Source organism: Mastomys coucha, unplaced genomic scaffold, assembly GCF_008632895.1.
Source record: "Mastomys coucha isolate ucsf_1 unplaced genomic scaffold, UCSF_Mcou_1 pScaffold23, whole genome shotgun sequence".
NCBI lineage: Eukaryota > Metazoa > Chordata > Mammalia > Rodentia > Muridae > Mastomys > Mastomys coucha.
The window spans coordinates 39,836,902-39,850,694 of NW_022196906.1; the positions used below are offsets into that span (position 1 = coordinate 39,836,902).

Genomic DNA, 13,793 nt, shown 5'->3' on the forward strand with positions numbered 1-13,793 from the left:
AAAAAAAAGAATGTGTGGAACACTTTGTGGAGTACTGTGATGTCCCACCTAGTTTCCCATTCTTTCTTTGACGGTGGGCTAATTATAGGAGAGCATGACAGACAGCTGCCTTCTATGTCTGGTGATATCCTTGAAGATGACAGATGCTCAAGGAACAGTCTGTCTTTTACTAAATACATATGTCAACTACATGTGTATTTATATATGTATACACTTACAATAGAAAATGCTCTTATACCTATGGGAAATTCCACATATTCACAAACAAAAATTCTTTCCCTTTGGGAATTTGCCCACAACAGGCATCCATGTAAAAGAGAACTACTGGTCAGACAACAAAAATGGGTAGGAAGGGCTGGCAAAATGCTCAGCGGGTAAAGGTGTTTGCTGCTAAGTCTGATGACCAGAGTTCAATCCCTAGGACACACACAGGGGAAGGAAAGAAACCACTTCTGCAAGCTGCCCTCTGACCTCCACACATGTCTGCACACATATACACTGGTTTAGCTAGTGTTTCTATCATCTATGATAAACCATCATGACCATAAGCAATTTAGGGAGGAAAGGGTTTTTTCTGCTTATACTTTCACATCACAGACCATCTCTGACAGAAGTCAGAGGCCATAATAGAATTCTCTTTACTAGCTTGCTCAGCCTGCTTTCTAACAGCATCTAGGACCAGCAGTCCAGGAGTGGTACAACAATGAGTTAAGCCCTCCCACATCACTAATTAAGAAAAGAACCACAGAGGAATTTTCTCAATTGAGAGTCTTTCTTCCCAAACGACTCTAGCTTGTGTCTAACTGACATAAAACAAGCCAGTACACACACACAAATAAATAAATAAATAAATAATAAATATAATAACGTTTTTACTCATGAAAAAACTTGGTAGAGGTTGGAGAGATGGCTGCTCCTCCAGAAGAGCTGGGCTCGTTTTCCAGTATATGTTAGCTCACAACCATCTAACTTTGACTCTAAGGAAATTGCCTCCCTCTTCTGGTTTCCCAGGTATTATATACAAGTGATTTACAGATATATATGCTAGGAAAAATGCCCATACACATAAAATAAAATAAAAATTAAATAAATGGGTAAGTTTCTAAACAGTGATAAAAATATTTAGCTTTCTTATATGCTAGAAGCATTATAACATAACCCTCAGATTTTCAAATAATACATTATATAAAACACATACAAAACAAGATTGTTCACAGAGTAAAGGTACTTGCCACCAAGTTTAACCCTTGGAACTCTTATGGTAGAAAAAAGAACTAATTTCTGAAAATTGTCCTCTAACCTCTATATGTGTGCTATGGCATGCACATACACATACCACCCCCCCACAGTAAATAAGTGTAAACAAAACAAAACAACAAAAGAAAAACACTACACATACCTGTTCCCACTTTTGGCGAAAACAATCCATTTGGTGTTTTCTGGTTTTTGATTTTGCCAGCCTCATTCTGTAGCCCAGACTGGAGTAGAACTTACAACAATCCTCCTGCCTCGGTCTCCCAAGTGCTGGGAGTAGCCAGATGAGCTGCAATGCCCAGCTAAAGTTTTAAAATCTGTCTGATTTCTTTCAATCCTACACTTTTCTTATTTCTCATACACAGTTTTTGGGTATCAGTGGCTAAAATTAATAAATTTTATCATATTACACAATTTTGGCTTATTGCAGATCTTGATATGCTTATATATTTTTAAAATTAACTTTATTAATTTATTTAAAGATTTATTTAGCTGGGCAGTGGTGGCACATGCCTTTAATCCCAGCACTTGGGGAGGCAGAGGCAGACAGATTTCTGAGTTCGAGGCCAGCCTGGTCTACAGAGTGAGTTCCAGGACAGCCAGGGCTACACAGAGAAACCCTGTCTCGAAAAAAAACAAAAACAAACAAACAAAAAAACCCAAAATGTTTTTATTTTTAATAAGATATCTACCATATGCAAACTAACACACAATATTTGTTTTTTGTTTGTTTATGAGTATTGCTGGAACTGAACCTAGGGTCTTGTCTGTGCTAGGCAAGTACTATAAAACTGAACTGTATCTTCTGCCCATGTTAATTCTTTTAAAAATATGGAACGCTTCATGAATGTGCATGTCATCCTTGCACAGGGTCATGCTAATCTTCTCTGTATGGTCCTAAGTTTAGTATATGTGCTGCCTAAGAAGCAAGCATTAAATGTTATTTTGTTAAGATGTATTCATCTAGTTATTAGAGACAGGGTCTCATTACATAGGCATGGCTAGCCAAGAATGTGCTCTGTAGACCAGGCTGGCCTCAAATTCACAGAGATCAACCTGCCCGTACCTCTGGGTTACTGGGTTACATAGGTGGTATGTGCTACCACACCTGACACGATTCATTTATTTTATTTTATATTTTATAAGTATGATTGTTTTGCCTGCATGTATGTCTGAGTACTACATTCTTATAAGTGTCCAGGAAGGCCAGAAGAAGGTATCAGACTCTCCGGGATTGCAGTTACAAACCACTATTAGGGCCGGGCGGTGGTGGCACACACCTTTAATCCCAGCACTTGGGAGGCAGAGGCAGGTGGATCTCTGAGCTCGAGGCCAGCCTGGTCTACGGAGTAAGTTCCAGGACAGCCAAGGCTACACAGAGAAACCCTGTCTTGAAAAAACAAAAAAAAACCAAAACAAACAAAACAAACCACTATTAGGTACCCTGCTGGTGTTGGAAACAGAACCCATATCCTTCAATAACAGCAAGTGCTCTTAACTACTGAGCCATCTCTCTAGCGCCTCAAATCTTATTTTTTATTTTTTGGTTTTTCAAGACAGGGTTTCTCTGTATAGCCTTGGTTGTCCTGGAACTCACTCTGTAGACCAGACTGGCCTCAAACTCAGAAATCCTCTTGTCTCTGCCTCCCAAGTACTGGGATTAAAGGCATGTGCTACTACTACCTGGCTAAAACCTTATTTTTTAAGTTAAGTTTGAATATTAAGCTCAACTTCTCATAACCACACTACATATTAAAAGGTCAACTATTATAGTCAAGAATGGGTGGGCCACATCTGTAATCCCAATCCTGGGGAAGTTAAGGTGGGAAGATTTCCATGAGCTTGGCACTAGTTTGGACGATTGTGTTCTATAGCTAGCCTGAGCTACAGTGAAAGACCCTGTTTCAAACCAAGGAGGTGGGGGAGCTAGGGGGTGGCTCAGTAGGTAAAGCGCTTGCCATGCATGGAAATTAAAATGCCCATAATTTAGATAAAGCCGGGGCAGCAGGCAGTAGTGTGTATCTGTAACCACAGCACTCTTACAGAGAGATGGGGAGGAGTACCTGGAAGCTTATAGGCTAGCTGGCAAAAACAGCAAAGAGACCCAGTCTCAAACAAGGAAGGCAAGAACTAAAGACTGCTGTTCTCTGACCTCCAATCCATGCAGTGGCATAAACACATACACACACACACACACACATACTAAGATGTTTAAACACTAAAAAAAGCCACCCTATATATATATGTGTATGTATGTATAATGTATAAGATATATATCTAATATGTATACAGATGTATATATGTGTAAACGCACACATATACACAAACACAAAACCAAAGACAAAACAAAACTTGTGATTTCATATAACAGTCCAGGCCTAGAGAGATGGCTCAGTAGTTGAAAGCACTGGATGCTCTTGCAGAGGACCCAGGTTCAGGTCCCAACACCCATATGGTGGTTCACAATCATCCGTAACTCTAGTTTTTGAGGATCTGAGCCCTCTTCTGACCTCCATGAGCACCAGGTATGCTTGTGGTACACAGATATACATGTAAGCAAAACACTCATATACATAAAAGTAATAATAAATCTAAAAATGTTTTTTTTTTTTTAAAAAAAAAGACAAAAAAAAAAAAAGACAGAAATTGCTGTCTATTATGCAGGTCTACCATTACCAAGTTAAGATTTTCCTTGTTTTTTGTTTTGTTTTGTTTTGTTTTTTTAAATCTGGATGACTGTGTGAACTTTAATCTTTACTGTGGGTGTGTGCATATGTGGTGGAAATGTTCTTTAGCATAGGGGAAGATTTAGGGGTGGCCCCTCTGTTGAATGGTGGGAATATTCTTTGACATAGGGGAAGATTTAGGGGTGGTCCCCCTGCTGAAAGGCAGGGAAGGGGCACCTTCACATAATCTCTCTGCAGCCGAGGGCATGACCGCTCCATGAAGGAGGGGGCACCTTCTGATAGTCTCCCTACAGCTGAGGACATAACTGCTCCATGAACCCAAGATGTTTTGGAAGTAATTCAAGACTACTGAGAGCTGTGCGTGCAAGGTTCAAAGAAACAGACCTCATGCACCTGGGCATGGGGGAAAATATTTACTGTAAGACAATGAAGAAGTGGGCATGCTTTGCCATGAGAAAGTGCTAAGAGATTGTGCTACATGATTGTTGTTAAATTCTATTTTTAGTCTTACTGTGTTTTACTATAAAAGATTTCTCACATTAAAGTTTATTGCCATTGCCAACAGAGTGGTGGTCCTCTCGTTCTCATTCAGTCGCCCTCTCTACTTCAGCCTCACCCTTGTCGGCTGGCTCCGACAAATGGTGCTGAAACCCGGGAAATTCGAGAGCTAAAACACTGAGACTACAGAGACAACCGCCATTACAAGGCCTAGGCAAAGAAATTAAGAGTAAGTAACGGGGAGCGTGGGATTCCGAGAACGAGAGCATAAATCATGGGCAATACAACTGAGCCAGAAAGGGAATTGTTTACTCAAGTTTTGTATAGTCTTTTATGTACTAGGAGTTAAAATAGATAAATCTAGGATAGTTAAATTTTTAGATTTTGTACAGATTGTGTGTCCTTGGTTTCCTGAGGAAGGATCTATTAATGTAGAGACATGGAATAAAATTGGAGAAAGAATTCGTACTTTTTATGCTGCTAATGGACCTGAAAAGGTGCCTGTAGATACATTTACTTTATGGTCACTTATAAAGGATTGTTTGAGAGGAGATTCAGAAATGGAAAAATGGAATCGAGTAACTAAAGAGAGTGTAAGAAAGAGTAAATCTTTTGAGTTTCTTTCTTCACCTCCTCATCTTCCTCCAGCTGCCCCTTTGGCACCTCCTGTGCTCGAAGATCTTCCTAAGTATGAGCAGCCTGATCTTCCTTTACCGGAAGGGAGAGAAGACAATAATTTAGATCCAGGTGAAGTAGATTGGGGAGATCTTGAGGAAGAGGCTGCTAGATGTCATTCTAAGGAAACACTTATGGCTGCTCCTTTAAAACAAGCTCCAAAACAATTTACTGAAGATAGAGAAGATTTGCTAGATATGATAAAAATTTTGAAAGAGCTGCTTGATTCTCATTCTTGTCCCTGCCCCACTAAGACGTTTTTACAAAAAACTTATGAAGCTACAAAAGAATATGGACAAACTCTGGCTCCTAATGCCTCTGATACAGAGTTAGAACAGTGGATACAATCACATTCTAAGGTACCTTTTGCTGCCTGCCCTGCTATTATTAAGGAGGGATATACTCCCACTCCTTCTACATTATTTGATGCTATATCTCCTTTACAATTATCCTTAAGACAAGCTAAGAAAGTTGGAGAACCATTAGAAGGGTTCCAAGCCTATACAGTTGTTCAAAGAGTTACACAAGCTGGAGAGGTTATTAATGATTATGAGCCAATTCCTTTTAAACAGCTAAAAGAGCTTAAGATGGCATGCTCTCAATATGGGCCTACTGCCCCCTTTACTGTGACAATTCTAGAAACATTGGCTGCATCTCCCCTTCCTCCTAGAGATTAGAAAAATTTATGTAAGGCAGTTTTATCAGGAGAATACTTATTGTAGACAGCTGATTATTCTGATATTTGTGGTCAATATCTTCAAGACCCTGCTGTTCGGCAGACAAGAATAACATTTGAACAATTAACAGGATCAGAGAATTTTTTACAAATTCAAACTCAATTAAATTTTGATTCCCCAGGCTTATGACTTAATCAGATGGGCAGCCATTGAAGCCTGGCGTAAATTACCAAAATCTAGAATAAAAAGAGAAGAATTATCTAAGATAAGACAGGGACCTGACGAGCCTTTCCAAGAATTTGTATCTCGTTTGTTACAGGCTGCTTCTACGCTGATAAAAGATACTGATGCAGCTATGGTATTAGTAAGAGAGTTGGCTTTTGAAAACACAAATACAGTGTGTCAGTCTGCTTTGCGTCCCTGGAAAGGAAAAGCTACCTTAAATGATTATATTAAACTCTATGCTGATATAGGTACTAGATATGTACAGAGATTGTACATGACTGCTACTATGAAAGAGAAAACATTACAAGAAATGCTGGCCACCCAATATAATAAACAAAAAAGACGAAACCCTGGCCCTCCAGAGAGTTGTTTTAATTGTGGGCAGCCAAGATATATAACAAGAAATTGTCTTACAAGAAAAAAATGTTTTTCAGAAAAGGCCTAACACACCTGGGTTATGTCCTAAATGTCGTCGAGGAAATCATTGGACAAATGAATGTCGCTCTAAAAGAGATAAAGATGGTAATATGATAACTGGACAAAATTCGAGAAACGGACGTCAGGACCTGCCCCAGGCCTAACAACAAATATATGGGGCCTTCGATTCCAACGAGAAAAACCCACCCCAGGGACCCAGCAACAAAAATCCATTCATGACCTCCTCCGAGCCACTTCAGGCAGTGCCGGATTAGACCTCAGTACCACCACTCATGTCATATTAACACCAGATATGGGTATGCAAGCCATTCCCACAGGCATTTATGGACCTTTACCCCGTAGTTTGTTTGGTTTAATATTAAGAAGAAGTGGTCTTACAATGAAAAGATAGATTGTTTCACCAGGAGTAGTAGATCCAGATTATGAAGGAGAAATAAAAGTCATGACTCATACTGAAACAGTAGTTTTAAACTTGCCTATAGGGACTAAGATAGCTCAGCTGATTTTACCTATGATGGATAGGATAGGAAAGGTTAAATCTGTAATTAAACGAGGTGATAAGGGCTTTGGTTCTTCTGATGCTTATCTTATTCAACAAATAACCAAAGAATGGCCAGAATTAACAATTAAAATTATGGGAGTCCCTTTTAAAGGTTTCTTGGATACTGGAGCTGATATTACTGTTATTTCTCAAGAATGCTGGCCATCAGCTTGGCCATTACAACCTTCTATGACTTCCTTACAAGGAATTGGACAAAAAGATACTCCTAGTCAAAATTCTCAAATATTGAAATGGCAAGATGATGAAGGTCATTCAAGAGAAATACAACTTTTTATTATTCCAGGATTTCCTGTTAATTTATGGGGAAGAGATATAATGGAAAATATGGGAATATATTTGTAGAGTCCTAATAATACTATTTCAGGTCAATTGTTAAATCAAGGCCTACTTCCTTTTCAGGGCCTAGGAAAACATAATCAAGGTATACTTAATCCTATACAAATTAAGGAAAAATCTAACAGACATGGGCTGGGTTTTTCCTAGTGGAGGCTACTGATGTTCCTGTCAATCATGCTGACAAAATTCATTGGAAAAATGATGATGTTGTGTGGATTGATCAGTGGCCTCTTAATAAAGAAAAATTACAAGCAGCTTGAGAGTTGGTGCAGGAACAACTTGATGCTAATCATATTGAACCTTCTAATTCACCTTAGAATTCACCAATATTTGTTATTAAGAAAAAGTCAGGTAAATGGAGATTATTACAAGATCTAAGAAAAGTTAATACTACTATGTATCCTATGAGAGCCTTGCAACCTGGCCTTCCATCTCCTATGGCTATTCCTTTGGATACATTTAAAATAATAATAGATTTAAAAGATTGTTTTTATACTATTTTATTACATCCTGAAGATTGTCAACGATTTACATTTAGTGTTCCTTCAATAAATTTGCAGGAACCTATACAACGATATCAATAGAAAGTACTTCCCCAAGGTATGGCTAATAGTCCTACCTTGTGTCAGAAGTTTGTAGCTTCAGCTATTGAATCAGTGAGACAAGAATTTCCTAATACTATTATAATTCATTATATAGATGATATTTTGATGGCTAATAAAACTGAACAAGAGTTACATATGGTTTATGGAAAACTTTTAATTGCTTTAAAAGCAAAAAGATTACAAGTTGCTGAACAGAAAACTCAAGTTTCTTATCCTTATTCATATCTGGGTTTTCATTTATATCCCAGACATTTTATTCCTCAAAAGATGAAATTAAATCTAAAAGAATGTAGAACTTCAAATGATTTTCAAAAATTGTTAGGATATAAATTGGATTCGGCCTGCATTGAAATTAACTACATCTGATTTATCACCTCTTTTTGAAATACTGAAAGGTGATCCTGATCCTAATTCTGTTCAGATATTGATGCCTACAACAAAAAAGGCTCTAGAGTTGTTTAAAACAGCTCTCTCTTCTGGAAAATTAACCTATTGTGATTTTTCAAAACCCTGACATTTATTTGTTTTACCCACTAAACATTTGCCAACAGGTGTTTTATATCAAGATGATATTTTACAATGGCTACATGGTAGTCATTCTTTTCATAAAGTTTTACTTAGTTATTATGTTTTAGTTGATGTTAGAATTAGAGAAGGACGTCAAAGTAACATCCTTCACTTAAGAAAAGATCCATCCTCCATTGTTATCCCTTATAATGCTGAACAACTTAATTGGCTTCTGAATATGATGGATGAATTTCCCATAGCCTTAGCTAATTTTACAGCTAATTTTATCCTCAAGATAAAATATTAACTTTTGCCTCTTATCATCCTGTAATTTTCCCTACTGTGGTTCAAAAAGAACCTGTTGCTGCAGCTCTTGTTCTTTTTACTGATGGATCCTCTAATGGCATTGCTTCCTTGATATCACCTGATAAATCCTTAACTTGGTCTACAGAGTATACTTCTGTTCACGTAGTAGAGCTTTATGCTGTTTATCAGACTTTGTTGTTATTTCCTCAATCATTTAATTTATATTCTGATAGCTCTTATGTTATTAACACATTAAAAATTTTAGAAATAGTACCATATATTAATACATCCAATTTATTAGTTCAACAATATTTTATTACAATTCAATCTTTATTACATGATAGAGCTCATCCTTGTTATTTTGGTCATATTAGAGGACATTCTAATTTACCTGGTCCTCTAACAACAAGAAATGATTATGCAGATAAATCAGGTGGCTCTGACATGCATACATGTGTGTATGGGTGTTTTGCCTGTATTATGTCTGTGTAACATGTGATGAAGTATCTTCAGAGGCCAGAAGAGGGTGCTAGATTCCACTGGACTGGAGTAACGGACTGTTGTTTGTGAGTAGTTGTGTGGGTCCTCTGGAAGAGCAACCAGTGACTGCAGAGCCACGTCTCCAGCTCCTTCCTTGTTATCTTCAATTTCACAATTGTAAATATTGCCACAACAATCGTCCCTGTGTGACTAATACAAGCTAACGACAAAAGTGATGCAGTTACACATAAGAGAAGGGTAAGCTAGGCAAACCACAGGCTCTGGAACTGAGGCCAACTGGGTTCCACTCCCAGCCTCACTACTTGGCCAGTGAGTTTTTCTCTGCCTTGATTCCACAGAGTATAAAGTGGGAAGAACACAGGAATCAACCTTCTAGAGCACCACTATGTAGACTAAATGAGTGAGCATAAGCAAAATGCCTAAGACAGTCTCTAACAAATAGTAAGAACTTAATAAATGCCAGTTAGCATTTGGATGTTAAACAACTTTCTTCAGAGAAATTAAAATGCAATTATATCGGGCTGGTGAGATGGCTCAGCGGGTAAGAGCACCGACTGCTCTTCTGAAGGACATGAGTTCAAATACCAGCAACCACATGGTGGCTCACAACCACCTGTAATGAGATCTGATGCCCTCTTCTGGTGTGTCTGAAGACAGCTACAGTGTACTTAATTATAATAATCTTTTTAAAAAATGCAATTATATCAATCTATCAGCCAGGAACAATATCACATACCTTTAACCCCAGTACTTGGAAGGCAGAGATAGGAGGATCTCCGTGAATTTGAAATCAGCTTAGTCTATATAGCCAGGGCTACATAATGAGACTCTGACTCAAAACAAAACTAAGTATCATTTTCCCTCTGACAAGTGGCAGTAGGAATACTTCCTTGGAATAAGGGTGCAAATGCCAAGTGTACCATGAAATACCTCTGACTGTTAGAAGTACAGAGAAGAATTAGGATCTCTGAGTCCTCAACCTAAGGACTTTCTGCAGAATTACAGTACACTCTAGAGAAAGGCAAAGAAGCAAAGCCCAACTAAAACCAGTGGAGAGTTAAGACAAAGATGTACTTCCTGATCCTAAGACAACTTTTTATAAACTCTTTCCCTTTTTTTTTTTTTTGGTGTGTGTGGGTGTCCGACACAGATCTCATGTAGTTCTGGCTTGCCTCAAACTCATTATGTATTGGAGGCTGACCTTGAAGTCCAGATCATCTTGCCTCCACCTCCTAAGTACCAAGAACATAGGCTAAAACTGCCAAGCTGGGCTTAAAACCAGTTTCTCAAAACAAGGCAACTAAACACAGAATGGTTGGATATAGAAAAACATTACTGGGATGAATTCTTCATTTATTCAACATCTTTAAGAGTAGCCTTGGGCTGGAGAGATGGTTAAGAGCACTGATTGCTCTTCCGAAGGTCCTGAGTTCAAATCCCAGCAACCACATGGTGGCTCACAACCACCTATAAAATGGGATCTGACACCTTCTTCCAGTGTGTCTGAAGACAGCTACAGTGTATTTATGTATAATAGTAAAATCTTTAAAAAAAAAAAAAAAGAGTAGCCTCAATGTGCTAGACATTTCAAAACGTATAGATATAACCCAGATGCTTTTCCAGTAGTTTGCTTGGTGAGCAAAAGGGATTAGGACTATGTGGGCAGAACTAGCCAAATGTGCAAAGGACAAGGGGCAAGGGCCCAGCAGAATGAAAGCAGGCAAAGAGCACAGAGATGGTATCAGAAGCCCTGGAGAAGGAGCTGCCTTTTCAAAGTGTAGGCAGGGTCCCCAAATTCATTAAAGGCCCACTCCACAGAGCTAAAACTGAAGCCTAAATTTGTAAGCTTGGAAGAAAAGAAACAAAGAAAGGGATGAGGGAGGAAGAGAGGAAGAGAGGAGGAAAGGGGAAAAGGGGGAGAGAGAGAAAGAAAGAGAGAGAGAGAGAGAGAGAGAGAGAGAGAGAGAGAGAGAGAGAGAGAGAGAGAGAGAGAAGCAAGCAGCAAGCAAGCCAGATGGTAGAACACACCTTTAATCCCAGCACTGGGGAGGCAGAGGCAGGCAGCTCTCCAGTTTGAGGCCAGTCTGGTTTATAGAATGAGTTCTAGGACAGCCAGGACTACAAAAAGAAACTCTGCCTTGAAAATTCAAAAATAAATAAGAAAGGGGGGGCAGGTGGACGAGACAGGACAGACAGCTAAAGAGGTATTTACTTTTTTCATTTTTATTCTTTGACGAACTGACACTGGAGTTTTCCTGAGAATATATAACATGTGACAATATCCTCACTTTTTTTTTTTGGCCTTTCAAGACAGGGTTTCTCTGTGTAGCCCTGGCTGTCCTGGAACTCACTTTGTAGACCAGGCTGGCCCCAAACTCAGAAAATCCGCCTGCCTCTGTCTCCCAAATGCTGGGATTAAAGGCGTGCGCCACCACTGCCTGGCATTATCCTCACTCTTATAACTAGTAGAATTTTGTATTCTTTTGATTTTAGCCATTTTCTTTTTTGGTGAAGGATCTATTTGTTCTTTAAGTTTTATTTTTCTTTATGTGTATGTATATGTCACATGAGTGAGGGTGTTCACGGAAGCCTGGGCTCTGGAGCTACAAGCAGTCATGAACCACTCTATGAGGTGCTAGGAATCAAACCTGGGTCTTCTGCAGAGCAGCAAGCAGTCTTAACTGCTGAACTATCATTCCAGCCTGAGATTTTAAATTTTTATGTAAAAAACTCTATCAACTCTCAGAAGATCTATAAAAGGTTGGGCCAATATGTAATAAATTATATACTGTTATCAAATCAACTATGGGCCAGTTCAATGAATATAAAGATTATTTTAAGAGACACTGAGATTCCATAGCTGCAAGGGGGGTGGGGGGTGGGGAGGAAACTCTTGAAATTCCCCTTATTAGAGCTAAAGCAGCAACCTGTAGAGAGCAAAGCTTTATAAACTGCTCATAGTGGGTCTCCTCCCAGAAGGAAAATAACAAGCCTCTTCTTTAGGAGAGCTAATGGCCCATCCAGTACATGTGGAGGCCAGAGGGAGAGGGCAGGCGCCTTCCTCTACTCTCCATATCATTTTCTGAAACATGGTCTCTCCACTGAACCTACAGCTCAAACATTAGCTAGCCCATCTAGCTGGCAAATTCCAGGGATCTGCCTCTCTCTCTGCTCTTCCAGTGTGGGGACGGAGGGGAGAGGATGTTACAGATGCTAAAGATCAAGGCACAGGGATCTGCCTCTCTCTCTATGCTCCTCCAAGGTGGGGGGTTGGGGGGAATGTTACACATGCTAAAGGCCAGGCTTTTAACATGAGTGCTGGGGATACAGACTCGGGGCCTGTGTTTGCTACCTCCTCAGTCCTCTAGCTTATGTTTTTCAGACAGGGTCGCTCATGGACCTGGAGCTTATTGACTCTGCTAGATTGGTTGGCCTATGAACTGCAGGGATCTTCTTGCCTCAATGACCCCATCCCCCAGCACTGGGGTTACAGATGTGTGCTGCCATCCCTGGCATTTAGTAGTTGCTGAAAATCTCAACTCAGGTCCTCATGTGTTCTTGCACTTTACAGACTAAACCACCTCCCTGGCCCACAGACATTCTCATCTACTGAAGGCTCATTTTTATTTCCACGAAGCACTAAGTGCTTATCCTCACTCCTCTCTAGGGAATCATGTCTGGAACGGGGGATGACTCAGCTGGAAGGCACCCTCCAAGAAAGCTCAAAGTCCTGACTTTAATCAGCAAAACCGACATAAAAATCTGATCATGTTGAATACCTTTAACCCCAGCACTCCAGAGGCAGAGACAGGTGCTCAAGGCCAGCCTGGTCTATAAAGCAAGTCCAGGACAGCCATGATGGGAGTAGACACTTGTATTCCTAGCACTGAGTAGGGAAGGCAAGAGATCCCTGGGGCTCACTGGCCAGCCACTCTAGCCTAAATGGTGAACTCTAGGACTCTAGGCCAAAGAGACCCCTCTTAAAGGAGGTGGATGGTCTTCCTGATGATGTCTGGACATACTCTCTCTCTTTCTTTCTCTTCCTCCCTCTCTCTTCCTCTCTCTCTCTCTCTCTCTCTCTCTCTCTCTCTCTTTCTTTCTTTCTCTCACACACACACACACACACACCCACACACATACACACACACCCACACCCACACACACACATATACACACACACACACACACACATATACACACACACACACACACACACACACATATACACACACACACACACACACACACACACACACACACAATTTTCCCTAGAAGCATTTTTCTCTCCTCCTACCTTTGCCTAAGAAGATGACACAGAACCTCAGATTCCAACCCTGTAAGTTACTGGTCCTAGTAGTTCTCTCCTGTATATACACACTGCACATACAAATAAACTGGTTCTTCTCCCTACTGATCTGGGAATTTAATTTATTAACCCAAAAAGGGTTCAGAAAAAAAGTTAACTCTTGACTAAGTAGGTAAGAGATCCATCCAAGCTTTTTTTTTTTTTTTTTTTTTTTTT

At 39.7% G+C, this 13,793-nt stretch overlaps 1 protein-coding gene and 1 non-coding gene across 2 annotated transcripts in view; both read right to left on the reverse strand.

Annotated features, from left to right (window-relative positions):
• The window catches only part of Rnf214 (ring finger protein 214), a 40,722-nt gene that overhangs the window by 7,061 nt on the left and 19,868 nt on the right, over window positions 1–13,793 (reverse strand). The gene's annotated exons all lie outside the window — the stretch shown is intronic.
• On the reverse strand, window positions 2,080–2,184 carry LOC116074025. The gene has a single exon (XR_004112015.1). It is a non-coding gene; the product is annotated as a U6 spliceosomal RNA (small nuclear RNA).